At 49.4% G+C, this 13,143-nt stretch overlaps 1 pseudogene; it reads right to left on the bottom strand.

Moving 5' to 3' along the window:
- Window positions 1-4,054: 4,054 nt before the first annotated feature.
- LOC116535833 lies at window positions 4,055-8,227 on the bottom strand (annotated as a pseudogene).
- Between the last annotated feature and the right edge of the window lie 4,916 nt (window positions 8,228-13,143).

The raw sequence follows: 13,143 nt of genomic DNA, 5'->3' as shown, positions 1-13,143 counted from the left end.
GTGGCTCATAATGCCGCCCTGGAATCTCGGAGACTTTAACAACCTTGGGGCCAACCGGGCCACAGTCCCTTGACCTTTCTCCAGTGACCCCGCAGCACCTCAGCCACACACCTCCAGGGTCACACAAGTATTTCACCTGAAATCCTAAAGTCAAACTCCCCTCCCAAACAAAACCTGCTTTTCTGCTTGGCTTTCACAGTATACTGCATACTGTATTCTGTAATGTCAGGGAGCTCCCTGATCCCTTGGTCCATTCATTGCCTCTGTTGAATAATTGAGAGTTTTTTTTTTTTTTTTTTCTTTTTTCTTTTATTTATTTTTTTAAGACTGGGTTTCACCATGTTGGTCAGGCTGGTCTTGAACTCCTGACCTCTGGTGATCCGCCCGCCTTGGCCTCCAAAGTGCTTGGATTACAGGCGTGAGCCACCACGCCTGGCCTTGAGAGATTTCTTAATCCTCATTATAACTCAACTCTGTTGAGTTATATTTAAGACTCTGAAAAGATCAAATCTGCAAATCACTGCCTCCACCCTCAGCTGAGCCCCACACACTATCCAGGAACTTCTGTTTGTCCCTAGACTCCTCCTGATGGTGGCTTTTCCAAACCTTTGCCTCTTCCCCATTCCATACTACAATTTTCCTTTCCCACAGAGAAAAATGAAGCCATCAAGTAGAATTCCTGACTAGCTCAGTGCCTCACACCTGTAATCCCAGCACTTCGGGAGGCCAAGGCAGGAGGACTGCTTGAGGCCAGGAGTTAAAGACTAGCCTGGGCAATATATATATTGAGACTCCATCTCTCCAAAAATAAAATGTGTGTGTGTGTGTGTGTGTGTGTATACACATATATTTATGTATTTTTTAAAAAAATTTTTAATAGATGGAGTTTCAGTCTTGTTGCCCAGGCTAGAGTGCAATGATGCAATCTTGGCTCACTGCAACCTCTGCCTCCTGGGTTCAAGCAATTCTCCTGCCTCAGCCTCCTGAGTATCTGGGATTACAGGCACCTGCCACCATGCCCAGCTAATTTTTTTGTATTTTTAGTAGAGAGGAAGTTTCACCATGTTGACCAGGCTGGTCTCAAACTTCTGACCTCAGGTGATCCATCCGCCTCAGCCTCCCAAAGTGCTGGGATTACAGGTGTGAGCCACCATGCCCAGCTATTCTTTAACTTTTGTGATGGAGTCTCAGTCACCCAGGCTGGAGTGCAGTGGTGTCATCTCAGTTTACTGCAACCTCTGCCTCCCAGGTTCAAGCAATTCTCCTGCCTCAGCCTCTCAAACAGTTGGAACTATAGGCATGAGTGGTAGTCCACGCCCATCTAATTTTTTATTTTTAGTAAAGCAGTGTTGTACCATGTTGGCCAGGCTGGTCTCTAACTCCTGACCTCAAGTGATCCACCCGCCTTGGCTTCCCAAAGTGCTGGGATTACAGAAATGAGTCACCCTACCTGGCATTCAATAAATAAGTAAATAAATTGAAATAGCTGAGCACAGTGGCACACTTGTGTAGTCCCAGCTACTTGGGAGGCTGAGGGGGAAGGATTGCTTGAGCTTAGGAGTTTGAGGTTATAGTGAGCTATGATTGAGCCACTGCACTGTAGCCTGGGCCACAGACAGAGACCCTATAGCGGGGGAAAAAAAAAGAACTGGCCGGGCTCCATGGCTCATACCTATAATCACGGCACTTTGTGAGACCAAGGTAGACAGATCACCAGGCCAGGAGATCGAGACCATCCTGGCTAACATGGTGAAACCCCGTCTCTACTGAAAATACAAAAATTAGCTGGGTGTGGTGGCATGTGCCTGTAGTCCCAGCTACTCGGGAGGCTGAGGCAGGAGAATCATTTGAACCAGGGAGGTGGAGGTTTCAGTGAGCTGAGATCATACCACTGCACTCCAGCCTGGGTGACACAGCGAGACTCTGTCTCAAAAAAAAAAAGAGATCAAGGGCAGATCACTTGAGCCTAGGAGTTCAATACCACTCTGGGCAGCATAGCAAGACTTCATCTCTACAAAAAATACAAAAAAAATTGCCAAGCGTGGTGGTGTCTGCCTGTGGTTCCAGCTACTTGGGAGGCTGAGGTGGGAAGGTCACCTGAGCCTGGGGAGGTGGAGGCTACAGTGAGCTGTGATCAAGCCACTGCACTCCTGCCTGGGCGATAGAATGATGCTGTCTCAAAAAAAAAAAAAAGTTCAAATTTTATATCACCTGCAGCTGTGAATAAAGGTTCTCACTATTAGTAGCCATCGAGAATTTTGGAAGATACTGCTATTACAAAGCCTATTTCCCCTGCTAAAAAGTTATCAGGAATTGTGTGTAGCTGTTTCAAATATGGAATCTGACATAAAAAGTTATTTTCATAGAACCAAGCTCACATTTCAAATGTAGTTACTTAGCTACAGTGTCTTGTTCTGTCACCTAGGCTGGAGTGCAGTGGTGTGATCATAGCCCACTGCAACCTTGAACTCCTGGGTCCAAATGATCCTCCTGCCTCAGCCTCCCAAGTAGTTAGGACTACAGGTACACACCACCACATTCAGCTTTTATTTATTTATTTATTTATTTATTTTTGAGGTGGAGTCTCACTCAGTTGCCCAGGCTGGAGGGCAGCGGCACAATCTCAGCTCACTGAAACCTCCGCCTCCCAGGTTTAAGTGATTCTTCTGTGTTAGCCTCTCAAGTCGCTGGGACTACAGGCTCCTGCCACCATGCCCTGCTAATTTTTGTATTTTTAGTAAAGACAAGATTTAATCATGTTTGCTGGGACGGTCTTGATCTCCTGACCTCGTGATCTGCTTGCCTCAGCCTCCCAAAGTGCTGGCACTACAGGCGTGAGCCACCGCACCCAACCCACCCAGCCAAATTGCATAGAGCAGTGGGGAAACATCTGACATTTAGAAACAACCCCTATAAACAGGAATTGATCCCACAAGACTTGGCTTTAGGGAATAAGCTCCCTTCCCTCCCTCATTAAAAACACTCCATTGGAGGCCGGGCGCGGTGGCTCAAGCCTGTAATCCCAGCACTTTGGGAGGCCGAGGCGGGTGGATCACGAGGTCAAGAGATCGAGACCATCCTGGTCAACATGGTGAAACCCCGTCTCTACCAAAAATACAAAAAATTAGCTGGGCATGGTGGTGCGTGCCTGTAATCCCAGCTACTCAGGAGGCTGAGGCAGGAGAATTGCCTGAACCCAGGAGGCGGAGGTTGCGGTGAGCCAAGATCGCGCCATTGCACTCCAGCCTGGGTAACATGAGTGAAACTCCGTCTCAAAAAAAAAAAAAAACACACCATTGGGAACACTCCATTGGGAAGTAATAAAAAAAAAAAAAAAAACTCCATTGATGATGGCAGCAGTGCAGGGGGCAGCCAGAAGGAGGTACAGGACACATTTGGAGATCTTTTCTCGTATCCCCTGAGCTAACTGCACTTTTGTCTCCAGCAAGTTCAGTGTCTCCCAGTCAACAGAGCGAGAAAAGAGGGACACTAGGTTTGTAGGTATAGAGATTGGCTTGGCCAGGGCTGCTTGGGGAATCCCTAGAAGTTCTCAGGTTGCCACAAACATCATTTCCGTCCACTGATGATTTTGCATTGATTCTGTAGTGGAGTCTGAACTCTGTAGGTCTTCCCCAGGGCTCAGGAGGACAAGGAGCAGTGACAGGCCAAACCTGTTCTGGAGCACAGCAGTGAGGTGAAGATTGGAGGCTGCTGGTGTGGCTGCACATTGAGGTACGTTCATTAGCTGTTGCAAAAGGCTAGTAATAGTCACTGAAGGAAGATGACAGAAGGCACTCAGTAAGCACCTTATGTTATTCATTCTTCTTCTTTTTTTTTTGAGACAGAGGCTCTGTTGCCCAGGCTGGAGTGCAGTGGCATGATCTAGGCTCACCACAACCTCTGCCTCCTGGGTTCAACCTCTGCCTCAGCCTCCCAAGTAGCTGGTATTACAGGTATGTGCCACCACGCTTGGTTAATTTTCGTATTTTTAGTAGAGATGGGGTTTCACCATGTTGGCCAGGCTGCTCTTAATCACCTCAAGTGATCTGCCCTCCTCGGCCTCCCAAAGTGCTGGGATTACAGGCGTGAACCACCGCACCTGACCCTTATACGTCCTTCTTGATAAGGAAAGGGAAGTTCCTGGCTGTTTTCATGAGAATGTCAGCCGCTTGCTCTGTGGAGAGGAAAGGAAGAATTCAGGCAACCATTCTCTTCCCTTTTCAGATACATGTGATCTGTACAAAGTGATCCTCACTAGGCCTCTCTCGTCCAGGAAATTTCCCCCTTACGTTGTCATACATACTACAAATTTTGTGCTTTTTCTCATCCATTAGGCCAGGTCGCTCTTCTAGCTTTAGGCCATAACGCTTTCATAGTCCTCCACATCAAGGAGGAATCTGTAGGTTTTCTCAATTATGACACGGGCTTTTCTCCTTGTCTTGAACTTGTTTTTCTTTTGTCACATCATCCTCACTCTGAGATGTCACAATAGCATCGATCATTTTTTTGCAGATTATTCACACTAGAAATAGTCAGCTTTCCCAAAGAGCCTGCAAACTGCACTGGCTTACCGGCGTGTTCCAGTTTGGCCATCTGAGGCATGATGAGCTGGGTGTGTTCCTTTTTAGGGCCATCACCTTATATTTCTTTAGCAGCTGACAGTTTTTCCAAGTAATTCTGGTAATAAAAATCATCCAAGGCCAGGCGCGGTGGCTCAAGCCTGTAATCCCAGCACTTTGGGAGGCCGAGGCAGGTGGATCACGAGGTCAAGAGATCGAGACCATCCTGGTCAACATGGTGAAACCCCATCTCTACTAAAAATACAAAAAATTAGCTGGGCATGGTGGCACGTGCCTGTAATCCCAGCTACTCAGGAGGCTGAGGCAGGAGAATTGCCTGAACCCAGGTTGCGGTGAGCCGAGATCGCGCCATTGCACTCCAGCCTGGGTAACAAGAGCGAAACTCCGTCTCAAAAAAATAATTAAAAAAAAAAAAAAAAACATCCAGGCAGGGATCAGTGCTTTGCAGTTGCATCATCTGGATTTTAGAGACCCAATCCTTTTCCCACTGCAACATGAGACTGGCATATGTATCCTTTTGGAGATGATATTGATGACTGTTCCGCTGACTTCCTCTATCTCCTGCACCATTGAGATTCCCATGCTGATTTCTATTCTGTTGCTGTCTCTGATGCAAGTGCCGACAGTGCTGTGGATGAAGGTGAGTTGTGTCCGGTCTAAACATTGGGGCCTGAGTGAGATCTTAGGTTTTGCAGGTGAAGTCCTTGACCAGGAGGGTACTGCTGTGGAGGTGGTAGCAGAGGGTGGAGCACTAAAGAAGCCACAGAACGATGGCTCATGCCTGTAATCCCAGCACTTTTGCAAATCAACAGGAAGTTGGGAAAAAAAATCCCAGGACTTTGCAAGGCTGAGGAGGGCAGATCACCTGAGGTCAGGAGTTCAAGACCAGCCTCACCAACATGGAGAAACCCTGTCTCTACTAAAAATACAAAATTAGCCAGGCATGGTGACAGGTGTCTGTAATCCCAGCTACTTGGGAGGCTGAGGCAAGAGAATCACTTGAATCCGAGAGGCAGAGGTTGCATTGAGCCGAGATTGCGCCATTGCACTCCAACCTGGGGGACAGAGCAAGACTCAGTCGAAGGAGGAGGAGGAGGAGGAGGAGGGGGAGGAGGAGGAGGAGGAGGAGGAGGGGAGGAGGAGGAGGAAGAGGAGAAGAAGGAAGAGGAGAAGGAGGAAGAGGAGGAGGAAGAGGAAGAAGAAAGAAGAAGGAGGAGGAGGAGGAGGAGGAGGAGGAGGAGGAGGCGGAGGCGGCGGCGGCAGCGGCACGGAAGCCTGGTGCTGGGGGAAGCATCTGCCCAACTGGCCCTTGTAGCAACTTGGGATTCATGGCAACGAGTGGACCACCAACAAATCCAGGGAGCCATGCGAACTGGCTGGGAGACATCCATCCAGGCTGTAGCAGGACACAGCAGAGCTGGCTTGGAGACATCCTGTCACCATAGCGAGCAGGATAATGCAATGGCACTGGGAGCCAAACATGGACTGGCTTCGGACACAGAAAGTGATGGGTAAGGCTGGGTACAGCCATCTGCTTAGGTGGAGTGAAGTTGACCGCCTCAGTAATGAATGTTCACAAAGGTCCCGATCATCTTCTGGACCCTGGGGGCCCCTGAGGCAAGGCATATTCTAATACAGACACTGTGGGCATTTCCTGAGTAAGTAGTGGTCTTCCAATTCCCTTGAGAATTTCAGATCCATCCCAGATACTGCAGCCTGGGCAACAGAGTGAGACAGTGAGTCTGGTCGACACTGCCCTCATGATAGCTGGATCTTCTAGTTCATTTTCAGTCACCATGTTACTGAGCCTTTCTGCCAGATTCTCCTCATGGTCACCCATGAGAAGTCCATTTCATCTCTCTCTGCATTGTCTGTTCATTAGCTGCCACTGGTTGTTTTTCTTCCAGTTTAGCCAGGTGCTCATGAGCTTCCTGCCAATCATCATCAGCTGCACCTGACCCAAATATATTATCACTGAATTGATCAGTTTCTTCATCTTCTTTTCCCAGGCCCTGAAATGCATCTTCAACTTCGTCCACAGGACAATCCTCCAACAACTCATAGGGAACATTCTTGGGGAGAGAGGGAGGGAGAGAGTGGGGAGGGGAGTGGGGAAGAGAGGGACGAAGCGCTGACTTCCCAGGCTCAGGTCCTCCACCAACTTGGGACCCCTAGCCATTGCCATATGCCCAGTTGCAATTATATTTAAAGACTTGGGTGGCATGTGCCTATAGTCACAACTACTCAGCAGGAGAATTGCTTGAACTGGGAGGCAGAGGTTGCAGTGAGCCAAGATTGCGCCACTGCACTCCAGCCTGGCAATAGAGACTTTGTCTCAAAAAAAAAAAAACCAAAAAAAAAAACATACTGGCTACTGTGCGGAGAATAAACTGTAGGCAGTCCAAGGAGAAAACAGGAAGACCAATTAGAAACCCACTGTAATTATTCAAGCATGGCCAGGCACTGCGCCTCACACCTACAATCCCAGCACTATGGGAGGCCAAGGTGGACATATCACTTGAGATCAGGAGTTCAAGAACATGGCGAAACCTCCATCTCTACTAAAAATACAAAAAAAAAAAAAAAAATTAGCCAGCATGGTGGCACACGCCTGTAATCCCAGCTACATGGCAGGCTGAGGTGGGAGGATCTCTTGAACCCGGGAAGCAGAGGTTGCAGTGAGCCAAGATTGTGCCACTGCACTCCAGCCTGGGTAACAGAGCAAGACTCCATCTCAAAAAACAAAACAAAACAAACAAACAAAAAAAACTTGAACAACTCTTCCCTTTATTCATCCTCAAACGGAATGTTGAAATTCCCATGGATTTGCAGATGCATTTTGAATCCAATGGCAACTTTTCCATGCCGAGTATTTCAGAATAAGGCTAAATCTTACTCGAAGAACATGCATGCATCATTAAAGCTGTCACAACCGGGCATGGTGGCTCACACCTGTAATCCCAGCACTTTGGGAAGCCAAGGTGGGCAGGTCATCTGAGGTCAGGAGTTCAAGACCAGTCTGGCCAACATGGTGAAACCCCATCTCTTCAAAAATACAAAAATTAGCTGGGCATGATGGCGAGTGACTGTAATCCCAGCTACTCGGGAGGCTGAAGTGGGAGAATTGCTTGAAACCGGGAGACGGAGGTTGCAGTGAGCCGAGATTGCACCATTGCATTCCAGCCTGGATGACTGAGCAAGACTCTGTCTCAAAACAAAAAAGCTGTCACAGATGCTGGCAGGAGGACAGGTTAGCTGCAAACAGATGGGAAATACTGAAATTTGTGAAGATGGAGCTGGGGAGCCACCCCTGAGATCGATGCACACCAGCCTCCTCCTCCCTGGGCCAGCTGCACCTTGGGCACACAGGACCAGAACTCCTCAAGCAGGAGGGCCATGAGTCCCCTGTCCAGGACAAGCAGTAGTGCCCTCTGCAGCTGATTGCTTAAGTGGATGTCCAGGGTGTGGAACGCCACCTTGGCCATGCCAGCTCATCAGAACATCATGCTCACTGTCCATAGGAACCATGGATATAAAATAGAATCCTGCCCCACATGGGGCACCATAGTCCCTGCCCAGCTGCCCCAAAGACGTTGATGATCAACATTTATTGGCTCACTTGCCAATAAATCACACTGAGTGCCCATGGCGCACTGCCACAGAAGAGGCTGAGTCCAGCCTGGCTCTGAGGATGAGTCTGGTTGGCCTGTTGATAATCCCACCCCCTTGTCGGTGATTGTCAACACTTGGTTCAGAAATGGGCATGTGACTCTATTTGGGCCAATGTGGAGAGGCTGGCTGGGGTTCTTTCTTTGAAAGCATCTAGAAGTGACTCTTTTTTTGAGATGGAGTCTCGCTCTGTTGCCCAAGCTGAAGTACAGTGGTATGATCTCGGCTCACTGCAACCTCTGCCTCCCAGGTTCAAGCGATTCTCCTGCCTCAGTCTCCTGAGTAGCTGGGATTATAGGTGCCCGCCACCAGGCCCAGCTAATTGTGGTATTTTTAGTAGAGACAGGGTTTCCCTATGTTGGCCAGGCTGGTTTCAAACTCCTGGCCTCCAGTGATCCATGGACCTCAGTCTCCCAGAGTGCTGGGATTACAGCTTTGCACTCTGTGTTATGTCAGCCTGTACGTGGTTTTAAGCCAGTTTGAGGTGGTTCCTTACAGCAAAAGCACTGTTACTTAGGGCTCTGGGACAATCACTTGAACACATGATCAAATACCATTCACAGTGCCTTAACTGCATCCTACAAGGCAGTATCATCTTCACTTGCAGATGGAGAAATGAAGGTTCAGAGAAGATAAGTAGCATGCCTCAGGTCACATAGCCCCCACGGCATGTCAAGACTGCAGCCCACATGGGACCCACTCCAGATTCCATGTTCTTTATCCTGGCAACATCCCAGGGAAGGGGGAAGCAAAAGAACTTTAAAAGCAGACAAAGGAACTCAGGAAACTCCGCAGCTTGGGGCACTCAGCAAAGGCAACTATGGCCCTGACTTCAGCAGACAGGGAGCCAGAAGCACTTACAATTCAAAGAGAAGGTACGACTTGCTACTTAAAAAGTCAGAGGGGCCAGGCGCAGTGGCTCACTTCTGTAATCCCAGCACTTTGGGAGAGGCAGATGGATCACCTGAGGTCAGGAGTTCGAGACCAGCCTGAACAATATTAAGAAACTCTGTCTCTACTAAAAATACAAAATTAGCCAGGTATGGTGGTGCATGCCTGTAATCCCAGCTACTCAGGAGGCTGAGGCAAGAGAATGGCTTGAACCAGGAGGCAGTGGTTGTGGGATTACAGGCATGAGCCACCATGCCCAAACTGTTTTTTTTTTTTTTTTTTTTAATGGAGTCTCCCTCTGTCACCCAGGCTGGAGTGCAGTGGTGGGATCTCGGCTTACTGCAACCTCTATCTTGGTGAGCGAAGATCGTGCCATTCTACTCCGCCCTAGGCAACAAGAGCGAAACTCCCTCTCAAAAAAAAAAATGTCAGGGGGCCGGGCGCGGTGGCTCACGCCTGTAATCCCAGCACTTTGGGAGGCTGAGGTGGGGGGAGTTGCTTGAGCTCAGGAGTTCAAGACCAGCGTGGCCAACATGGTACAATCTGGTCTCTAATAAAAATACGAAAATTAGCTGGACATGGTGTGTCATGCCTGTAATCCCAGGTACTTGGGAAACTGAGGCAGGAGAATTTCTTGAACCCGGGAGGTAGAGGTTGCAGTAAGCCGAGATCCCACCACTGCACTCCAGCCTGGGTGACAGAGGGAGACTCCATTAAAAAAAAAAAAAAAAAAAACAGTTTGGGCATGATGGCTCATGCCTGTAATCCCAGAAATTTAGGAGGCAGAGGCAGGAGGATTGTTTGAGCTCGGGATTCAAGACCAGCCTGGGCAATATAATGAGATCTCACCTGTACAAAAACATTTTTAAATTAGCCAGGGGTGGTGGCATGGGCCTGTAATCCCAGCTACTTTGGGAGGCTAAGGCAGGAGGCTTAGTTGAGCCCAGAAGGTGTCAAGGCTGCAGGAAGCTGTGCACCACTGTACTCTGGCAAGTACACCACTGCCTGGGTGACAGAGTAAGACAGAGTGAAATCCTGTCTCAAAAATAAATAAATAAAAAATTTAAAAAGGCCAGGTGCAGCCGGGCATAGTGGCTCACATCTGTAATCCCAGCATTTTGGAAGGCTGAGGCAGGCAGATCATGAGATCAGGAATTCAAAACCAGCCCAGCCTGGCCAACATAGTGAAACCCCATCTCTACAAAAAATACAAAAAGTAGCCTGGTGTGGTGGCACACTCCTGTAGTCCCAGATACTAGGGAGGCCTGAGGCAGGAGATTCGCTTGACCCTGGAAGGTGGAGGTTGCAGTGAGCCAAGATCATGCTATTGCACTCCAGACTCCGTGACAGAGCAAGATGCCATCTCAAAAAAAAATAAAGGGGGGGGGGGGCCAGGTGCAGTGGCTCATGCCTATAATCCCAGAACTTTAGGAGGCCGAGGTAGAAGGATCACTTGAGCTCAAGAGCTGGGAAGGCCTGGTGGGAGTGCAATGGCACAACCTCAACTCACTGCAATCTCCACCTCCCGGGTTCAAGCGATTCTCCTGCCTCAGTCTCCCGAGTACCTGGGATTACAGGAGCCTGCTACCATGACTGGCTAATTTTTTGTATTTTCCCTATGTTGGTCAGGCTGGTCTCAAACTCCTGGCCTCCAGTGATCCATCCGCCTAGGTCTCCCAAAGTGCTAGAATTACAGATATGAACGACTATGCCTGGCCCCCTCTTGCAAGTCTTTGTTCAGGTGTTAAGTTCTCAGATCTTACTTTGTATCTCCCCCTTCTAATTTTTCTCTTTAGCAATTCACACTCTCTAATTAATTAATTAATTTTTTTGGGAGACAGAGTTTCACTCTTGTTACCCTGGCTGGAGTGCAGCGGCACAACCTCAGCTCACTGCAACCTCCACCTCCTGGGTTCAAACGATTCTCCTGCCTCAGCCTCCTGAGTAGCTGGGGTTACAGCCATGTACCACCACACCTGGCTGATATTTTGTATTTTTAGTAGAGACTGGGTTTCTCCATATTGGTCAGACTGGTCTCCAACTCCCGACCTCAGGTGATCCGCCCACCTCCGCCTCCCAAAGTGCTGGGATTACAGGCATGAGCTACCTCGCCTGGCAACTTTTTGTATTTTTAGTAGAGATGGAGCTTGGCGCGGTGGCTCAAGCCTGTAATCCCAGCAGTTTGGGAGGCCGAGGCGGGTGGATCACGAGGTCAAGAGATCGAGACCATCCTGGTCAGCATGGTGAAACCCCGTCTCTACTAAAAATACAAAACATTAGCTGGGCATGGTGGCGCGTGCCTGTAATCCCAGCTACTCAGGAGGCTGAGGCAGGAGAATTGCCTGAACCCAGGAGGCGGAGGTTGCAGTGAGCCGAGATTGTGCCATTGCACTCCAGCCTGGGTAATGAGTGAAACTCCGTCTCAAAAGGAAAAAAAAAAATAGTAGAGATGGGGTTTCACCATGTTGGCCAGGCTGGTCTCGAACTCCTGACCTCAGGTGATCCGTCCACCTTGGCCTCCCAGAGTGCTGGGATTATTGGTGTGAGCTACTGCACCTGGCCCCATCCTGCAAGTCTCTGTTCAGATATTAACTTCTCAGATCTTACTTTATATCCCCTCCTTCTCATTTTTCTCTATAGCACTTCACACCCTCTAATGTTTTCTTGTTTTTGTCTGACTCCCTCATTAGAATGTCAGTTTAAGCCAGGCATGGTAACAGAGGGTGACAGAGCGAGACTTCATCTCAAAAAAAGAAAAAAATGAATGTCAGCTTAATGAGGTCAGGGGTTTTTGTCAGTTTCATTCACTGCTGAATCCCCAAGGCCTGATCCTGGAGGTAGTTAATAAATGTTAACTAATGAATAAAGGGGACACCCGGAGCCTGGAGGGATGTGAGTTGCTCAAGGTCATAGCCATCCAGAACGAATGGCTTTCATCTTAGAAGGAATATAGCACCAAGTCAACAGCTCCAGTCCAAGAGCCTTCTCTCTGCCATGCCAGGTCCTGGACCTCACCCCCAGGACAGAACCAAGTATACCCCAACCGCTGGGAATGCCTGTCCGACTCTGCCAGGACCAGGTACTCACACAACCAAGTCAGGGGCTTCCATGGAAGAGGAGCAGGAAGGGGTCTACTCTGAAGCAGGGAGCCTGGAGATATCGGTGTCACAGTCCTACACAGGTGGAGGCCAAGGCAGCCATGGCCAAGGTCAGGAGCCATCTCCCCTCCCACACCTCCAGCTGCCTGAGTGCAGGCATGGCAGACAGTGGCTGGGCCCAGAAGCCCGACTCTCTGAGGGCAGGGGAGACCTCCAGCTTGCAGTTCCTGTCAGAAGAGCAGAACACAGAGCTGCTGCGGGTCACCAAGCAGCACCAAGAGGAGCTTCAAAATGGCCCATGCTCCCCCATGTTGGCCCCAACCCAGCAGAGAGCATCCTGCCCACAAGGTCCAGGCCCTGCCACCTATCTCCCTCTGGTGGCCACATTGGTTAGTGCCAGAGGGGAACCAGGGATCTTCCCCAGCCCCTCCCAGGGGGTTCTTCATCCCCTCAGCCAGGGTTTCAGCTGCTCAAGAGATGATCCAAATGGCTGGGGGAATCAGTAGCCCTTGGACTGGCTGGGCCCACCCTGACCAGCAAGGTGAGGCTGGTAATGAGTTCAGGGATGACCACATCAGCCCTACTGGATGAGAGCACCCACTGTGGGTCGAGCTCAGGGCAGACCACTCTGTACTCAACCAGCCACAGTGACCAGAGCAGACTAAGGCCCAGGGAGGGGATGGCACCCAATCAAGATCACCCAGCACAGAGGTGATGCTGGATCGACCTGACTCCTCGCTTGTCCCCCACCCTCTGTCCCTCTGATTGCTCAACCATAGATCAGGAAGCCTTCTCCCAGGCCAGCTGAAATGCAGAAGCTCAGTCACGAGTTAAAAAATATAAAGTAAAAATAGACTGGGAGCAGTGGCTCACAACTGTAATCCTAGCACTTTGGGAGGCTGAGG

The sequence above is a fragment of the Sapajus apella genome, unplaced genomic scaffold, assembly GCF_009761245.1.
Source record: "Sapajus apella isolate SASKATOON/1434 unplaced genomic scaffold, GSC_monkey_1.0 scaffold97, whole genome shotgun sequence".
NCBI classification, from domain to species: Eukaryota; Metazoa; Chordata; class Mammalia; order Primates; family Cebidae; genus Sapajus; species Sapajus apella.
The sequence above is the reverse complement of the archived record's forward strand: the minus strand, read 5'-3'. Positions and strand labels throughout refer to the sequence as shown.